The sequence below is a fragment of the Grammomys surdaster genome, unplaced genomic scaffold (assembly GCF_004785775.1).
Source record: "Grammomys surdaster isolate TR1022 unplaced genomic scaffold, NIH_TR_1.0 958, whole genome shotgun sequence".
In the NCBI taxonomy this organism is placed as follows: Eukaryota; Metazoa; Chordata; class Mammalia; order Rodentia; family Muridae; genus Grammomys; species Grammomys surdaster.
The window spans coordinates 7,951,832-7,959,184 of NW_021605377.1; positions in this window are offsets into that span (position 1 = coordinate 7,951,832).

The following is a 7,353-nucleotide window of genomic DNA, read 5'->3' on the forward strand; positions in this document are numbered from 1 at the left end:
ACACAACCACTAAGCAATAGCTACACAATGAGTGTCTGTCAGTACAATGGAAGATGACTGGTGGCTAGCTTATATGTAATGATGGAAATTTGGGTTGATATCTGAAGGTAGAGAAGTAGTGAAGAAAAGGCTAGAGAAAAATGCATTCTCAGAAGGGAGAACAGCTTTATAAAATAGTTACATAGTGTGAGTAGAAGTTGGAAGTTTTTAAGAATTATAAAATAGCATATGCACATAATGATGGGATATGGGTACTGGGCAATAAGAATAATGGGAAATAAGTTGAGGTAAGTAGTTATGGGCCAGATTAAATAGTATGATAGGCCAGTAGACCACAATTAAACATTACTATTAATGACTTAAGAAAAGATCCTAAAAGGAAAGGAATGAAATTATCTAGCTTACGTTTTGAGTTGGTCAGCAATTCTGGCTTCCAGTAAAATATGGAATATAGATGAAAAGTGCAGATTGTCTAGAAAGTAGTTATGAGACCACCATAGTATTGTGGATGAGTCTGGGAGTAGATTGGACTGAAGACTTTAGAGTAAAATGGAGGCAGATGAGCAAATAGTGTTGAGCTTGTAGACTTGGGATGATGCCTTTGCCAAAACATTTTATGTAGACAATGAGAAAATAGAAGAGCCAAGGATGCTTACAGCAGTCAGTGGTTATTAGTAAATGTCTACAATACTGCGTCTATTCACTAAAGAGAGGGCATTCACAGGTCAAAGCAAAGACTCTAACTAAGTTCAGCTTGGTGACCTAATGAGTTTATGAGGCTTATTCAGAGGACCATAGGCTAGGGATCATATACAGGAATGTGAGTGACTTAAAGGTAATTGCTTCAATTTGCAGTCTGACTATCACCATGAGTGATAAAATATAAAATCTGAAGAACTATTGATGAGTCCCATCTCCTGTCAATATTTTTACCTCCTGTAAATTCTACTGCCCCTACTAAACTGAGTGCAGCGTGTGTCAGGATGGAGGAGAGGCTGATATCCCAGGTTAGGATCTAGTAACGCTTCATAATTATTCTGTAGGTGAAGAGTAACATATCATTGATAGACCTAGCCATCACTGTATCAGTCTGCTTCTTTGCTTGTCATGACTTCCCACTAAGATAGCCCTGTAGGTTACCATAACAACTCTTCTTCATGATGGTTAATGGTCATGACATGTCCAAAGTAAATAGTTTCACCCTTCAATAGATACTAGTAGGAAGTTCAGCCACAATAGTTTCTGATCTCATGCACTTTGCTTACTGGGAATCCTAGGACTTTCTTGCTATGCACCTGGTGAGGTGTATGAATCTGGTTATTCCCCTGTGCTTTACGTGAATGATTAAATTTCTATTTACTTATCCTAGTCTCCACTGGCCTTTCTCTTCTCAGTCAGCTCTCCCTCATATCTACTTTCCTATGGGACCTAAGATATCATCCTAGTCCTAGAAGAGGAGATTACTTTTCCGATTCATTATGTATTCACTTGTCCCAGGTAAGTACTCTGATTGTTTTTTTCCCAAGACTAGATGTGAGCTGTCTAGTACAAAAACACTCCGATGTATTCTTTTTTGCTTTCTTTTGTGCGATTTCCTCCATTTGTCCTGAAGTGACCTTTTTTTTTTTCCTAACTGAAAATAGTTTTTCCTTATGCAATGTATTTTGATTATGGTTTCCCAGCCACCAATTCCTCTTTGTTTGTAAATGTATTGTTAGTTATACAAAGGGAAGAACCATAAGGTATTCCATGTGATTAATAGAGTCATGTGTCAATACATAGTTCAAAATCTCTGGGATTTGAGGTATAGCCTAGTGGTAGAGCACTTCCTCAGACTCAGCTATCAGCTCTCTCTGTTTAGAGCCTCACATCGTGTTCTTTGGCTCCTATGGTTCTATTTTCCCATAGCTCAAGTAAAGAAATTAGAATGAATAAACTTTAAGGTCCATTTAGATTAATAACTCATTTAATTATAGATTCTGGACAGGCACTAATAGTGCTCTGTCCAATATCTCTCAGAAGTTGAGGAGAAGAAGCCCAGTGGGGACATTAACTTACAGTCATCACTTAGATTCCAAGATACAAAAAGAGGACAATCAAAAATGCTAAGATTCTATTTTAACTAGATGCCTTCTAGAAAAGAATTCTTTCAAGAAGGTTTCTGTGTGTGTTGGGAACTAGAACAGTCTGAAAGCAATAATATCTGTTGGGAAGTGCAGTTAATAATGCTGGCTTGCTCTGAATAATAAAGGCATTAGGTGAGAGGGAATTCTGGGAGAGAAAAGAAGAGTAAGGGAACAAAGTAGGATTAAAAATACCACAGAAGATGCAAGCAGTCTCCTTATTCTCAATGAAAACAAGACACACATTGGGACATCCCAGAACTTAATGTGGAGGCACACGAGGTAAATGGAATATAACAACTGTGAGAAAGCACCATCCACACTTTCAAATCTGTGATTCCAGACACTACACTTGAAAACGAGGTTATATAACTAGAGAGGATGGAATTGTATTCATTCCAAATATCTGCTGGCCTCTTTCAATGTATCAAGCCCCATTTGAAGTATTGAGATCAGGTTTTTGACCTCCTAGGACTTAGAATCAGGAAATGGGTAAGATAATAGATGCTATAGAGAAACATAGAACAAAGTTATAGAGGATTAAAAAGTTGGAAAATGAATAACTACATTATTTTTCTATCCAGGAGGTTCTAGATATTATAGTAAGTGATAATGAAGGTCTGAGTCAACATGCCTGGTCCACACTCAGAACTTGTGCACCACTGACCCTCCTTATAGATTTAGGAATACAAAGACCATGAAACTGCCTGACATCACAGTGGAGGAAATAAGATCAGGAAGAAACTCTCATTCTAAATATTGAGATTTCTAAACTACCCAATTCTTCTACCTACTTGGATTGAATTCTATACAAAACATACTATTGCAAATGAGAACCATATGATGAGAAAAAAATTCTAAGAACCCAGGATAAGGTTAGCTGGAAATCTGAGGCAAATGATTGAATGTCAGATAAGATCCAGCTCATATTTACTCTTAACTGGAGACATTTTGGTGCCAAAGCACCATTCCTGACATCTCATCTCCCTTAATACCAAAAGGGTCTTTTCTGATATTTTGTTTAAAGAGGTTCCTTCTGGCTCTGCGTCTTAATGATTTGATTAAATAAAAGCTTGTTCTAATTATCTCTAACCTTGTCAGTCAAAGCATCAATTGTATTTTTATTCCAAATAAGGAAAGGAGAGAAAGTATATCGATAGATTTAGGAAACTGTTCACTTAATCGTCTGAAAAGTTGTTAAAGTTGTTGCTCAAAAGCTAAGAAATTGGAGGTGCCCATAGACAATAACATGGTATTGAAAGGTTAACAGGAAAGTAGGCAGTTGGCAATTTTGACGGAATATTTCCCACCTTTTTTGCCACCTCTGCCTAAAATTCATCCACTGTCTCTTCATCCAGGTGACATTAGGGTCAGTAGAGATGTACAATATGCAGGAACCCCAGAGACTCTTGCATCACGTAGTAAAGCTTCTCTGTTCCACAATACTCTTTTTCTTAAACATTTCTCTTAAAATGTTTATGTTAACTTTTCTAAATCGTTGTTTCTTGCTTTTAAAGTCATGTTCAGTATTGGTAAAAATCTCTTTAAGATCTACCAGGGTTGCTTTTATAAAACCTGCAATAGGTTTTGCAAATTGCAGAAGATTTCAACACTTTTTGAGTTAGACAAACATCAATTTAGATACTGACTCATCAAATTTCTAGTTGGATGATCTTAGGCTCTCTCTACCTCAATCAATTCTTTGTATTGAAGTTGTCTAGAGTGGTGACTTACACCTTTATTCCCAGCACTCAGGAGGCAGAAGCAGGCAGATCTTCTCTTAGTCTGAGACCAGACTTGTGTACAGAGTGAGTTCCAGGATAGCTAAAGATATATAGAGAAACCCTGTCTCAAAAACAAACAAACAAACAAACAAACAAACAAACAAATTCAGTGTTTAGCAGTTTTGCTAAAAGAGCAATCTGTGTCCTTGTGTCATTATGGTGAATATCTTTAAGTTTAGAACTAACTTCCTTTTCAGTTGAGATGGCAGTTCTACTGGCACTGGCTGTATGTATGAACATTTTCTAGAAACATTATATGCATATCTCTCACTCAGTAAGGAAACTTTTCCAAACTCAGTGACACAAATAAGTAGTCACTTTATTTAGTCACACGACAGTGTATCAGCTGGGCAGAGTTTTGTTGTTATTGTTCTGTTTTTGTTTGATCTTTGAAGATCTGACTCTTCTAGAATTCAGTTTATAGAACAAGCTTTCCTTGAACTCACAGAGATCCTCCTGCCTCTGCTTCCCAAGTGCTGGAATTAAAGAAGTTTTACATCATGTCCACTCCTGGACTGATATTTTTGGGTTGGGTCCTCTGCTCATCTGTGTGTATCAGAAGCCAGACATATCACAGATCTGAAAGCTTCGATGTTGATTTGGAGAGAGTGACCGAGGTAACCACGGTGATGTCTTGATTTCCTATTAGCCAGGGGACTCTCCCTGGAACTTTTGACACAAGCAGTAATTGTAGTCTTATCCATACAGCAAGGGAGGTAAATCCTTAACACTTGTGGGAAAGTGTTCAGTTCTTAGGTTTTTTCACATTTGCTATCATCTTCTTGACAACAGAAAGTTCATGGCCAAGTGCAGACTCTATGTGGGAAGGGGCTATACACTCAGGGCTCTGGGAGAAGGGATGAGAATGGTTATAGTTGTTTGCAAAACGTTTATTGTAAACATGCTTGCTACATTTATTTCAGTTCGCCAGCGTCTTTATATTCCTTTACAAAGTTAAATGTTACTCAAACAGTAAATATCAACCAAGTGTGGTTGGGGGTAGAGTTCCCACTTAAATCTCAGCACTCAGGAGACTGAAGCAGGCAGAACTCTATCAGTTTGAGGCCAGCCTGGTCTACATAGTGATATTTTCAGAACAGCCAGGGCTTACATAATGAGAATGAGATCTCATTTCAAAAGAACCTAAAATAATAATAATAATAATGATAATAATAATAATAGATAATTAGATACATAGATAAATTAATAGATAAAATAAAAAGGCAAAACAGTAAACACTTATAGCCACCTAATATTTATTTTTTTAAAAATCCTACATCATGAATTCTTTGTCAGTAACTCTTTTGTTTCTGCTGAATATGCCCCATACTCAAAATAAACTCTCTAGGTCATCACTTCCTACTTTAAAAGCAGAGTCCATTATCTGAAAAATCCCTTTAATGTGTAGCAATTCTTTATATGCATATATGCATATTATAGATGTTTGCATACACATATGTATACTTCATGGTATAAAAATGAAATTAAGCAGGTAATTTTCTGTGATAAAAGGTAGGCTCTAAAGATACTGCCTTTGATGCAATCTTGATAAATACTAAAGAATGCAGGTCGCTATGGCTTTCTCTTGAGTTATAATTTAAACTGCATACAAATGTAACATCTTTAGATGAAGTATTCCATTGTTTTGTATCATAAACAGTTTTGATGGAACACAGTGAAAACTATTGTTGCCAATGTAGCCATGACATTTTTCTTTTATTTTTTCCCAGCAGTTAAAATGAGGCCAGCGATAAAGAAAATAACCATGTAGATATTACTTTGATACATTTCCTAAAAGAAGGCACTAAAAAGACTTTGATAAATAGGTATTTTCTTATTTAATAACTCATTCATCAAAAACTTTATTGAGCATGTATTATGTGATAAGCAATGTGTAAATGCTGAGAATATAAAATAACTGGTGTGAAGAAGGGTGGACGGGTGCTGGGATAATAAGATGCTGTCTTTTCTTTGGACAATTTGATGACAGCAAAGGAGGTAACTTAAACACTATTCTTTCTGTTATCATCACATAATGGCAATTGTAAATAAATTCAATGATAGAATATTTCACCACAGCCTTAAGTATTTTTTTTTGTATAAAAATCTTAAAGAACGGCTATAACTACTACTGAGATTTTGCAACATGTAAGTATCAATTTGAAGCTTTCTATTAGTCATTTCTTAACCATTTAATTGACACTACAGTCTATGTAGAAATGAGCAAGGAAAATCCAAAGCTATAAGAACCTTTGTGTGCATCTGTTCCTTGTAGAACTACTTATATCTTCATGTAAAGAGCTGATTCCAAATATATCAAGACACTGCTTCATAAAGACTAAGAAACTGACCGTCAGTCACCCGTCTTATTAGCCTAGATGATCACTGTGTCTATTCATCCAAACTTAGACAGTGACATAAAACTCAAATTCTCAATTTGGTGGTCAAGTGCTGATTTTAGTTCATAGATAAAATATGCTTGTTGCATTTCTTATTATATGCTACAAATAACTTATGAAGTGGGAGGATGTTGACAAGCTATGTGCCCCAGGAGTCAAAGAGGCTGTGTGTACCACTAAGAGAAGAATTAAAATACATGCCTGAGCTTCAGAATTTTGCAGTAGAATAAGTCAGATGTATATAAAGATGAGTTTCCACTGTACTATGGATGTGTGCAACTGGGAAATGAGAGATCAGCATCATTGATTTCACTCTGTCAGAGTCATGGGGACCAGTTGGTAACAACACCAAAGTGTCAACAATTTGGAAGGATGATGCTCTAGAAACAATTTCACTCTTGGTGTTATTACTTTCCATCCTGTAATGATCAAGAGGAAAACTTCCTTTGGAAATTGTTTATATTAACTTTGTGGTTGTATTTTCACTCCTGAACTTCCTTTAATAGTCTCACCATTTCATGAGAATGTTTACCGTATAGACTATGAGAAACACATTATGGGTTCCTGAAATTCATGTGTTCATCTGTGATGTGCATATGGAAATCATGTGTTTAGCTGTGATATTCCTATGGAAGTCATATGTTGACCTCTGATATTCATATGGAATGCATGTGTTGATGTGTGATGTACATATGGAAGTCATGTATTTTTCTGCAATAAACATATAGATACTGAAAATAGACTTTATAGGGCTACATACCGATGAGATATTTCTGCAATGTCAGGAAAAAGGTTAGTAGAAATAAATTTTATTTAAATAAGTAGCTCGATCTATTATCAGGCTCAAAAAGTTTGCGAGTTCTCTCAAATGCTTATACTCCTAATCTTTTTGGAATGATATGAATAAAATAAATATTAGACTAAATTATTAAATGTATTTCAGCTAATGCAACAAACAGAAGACATACATTATGCAGGGGGAGAGAGAGAGGAGAGAGAGAGAGAGAGAGAGAGAGAGAGAGAGAGAGAGAGAGAGAGAGAGAGAGA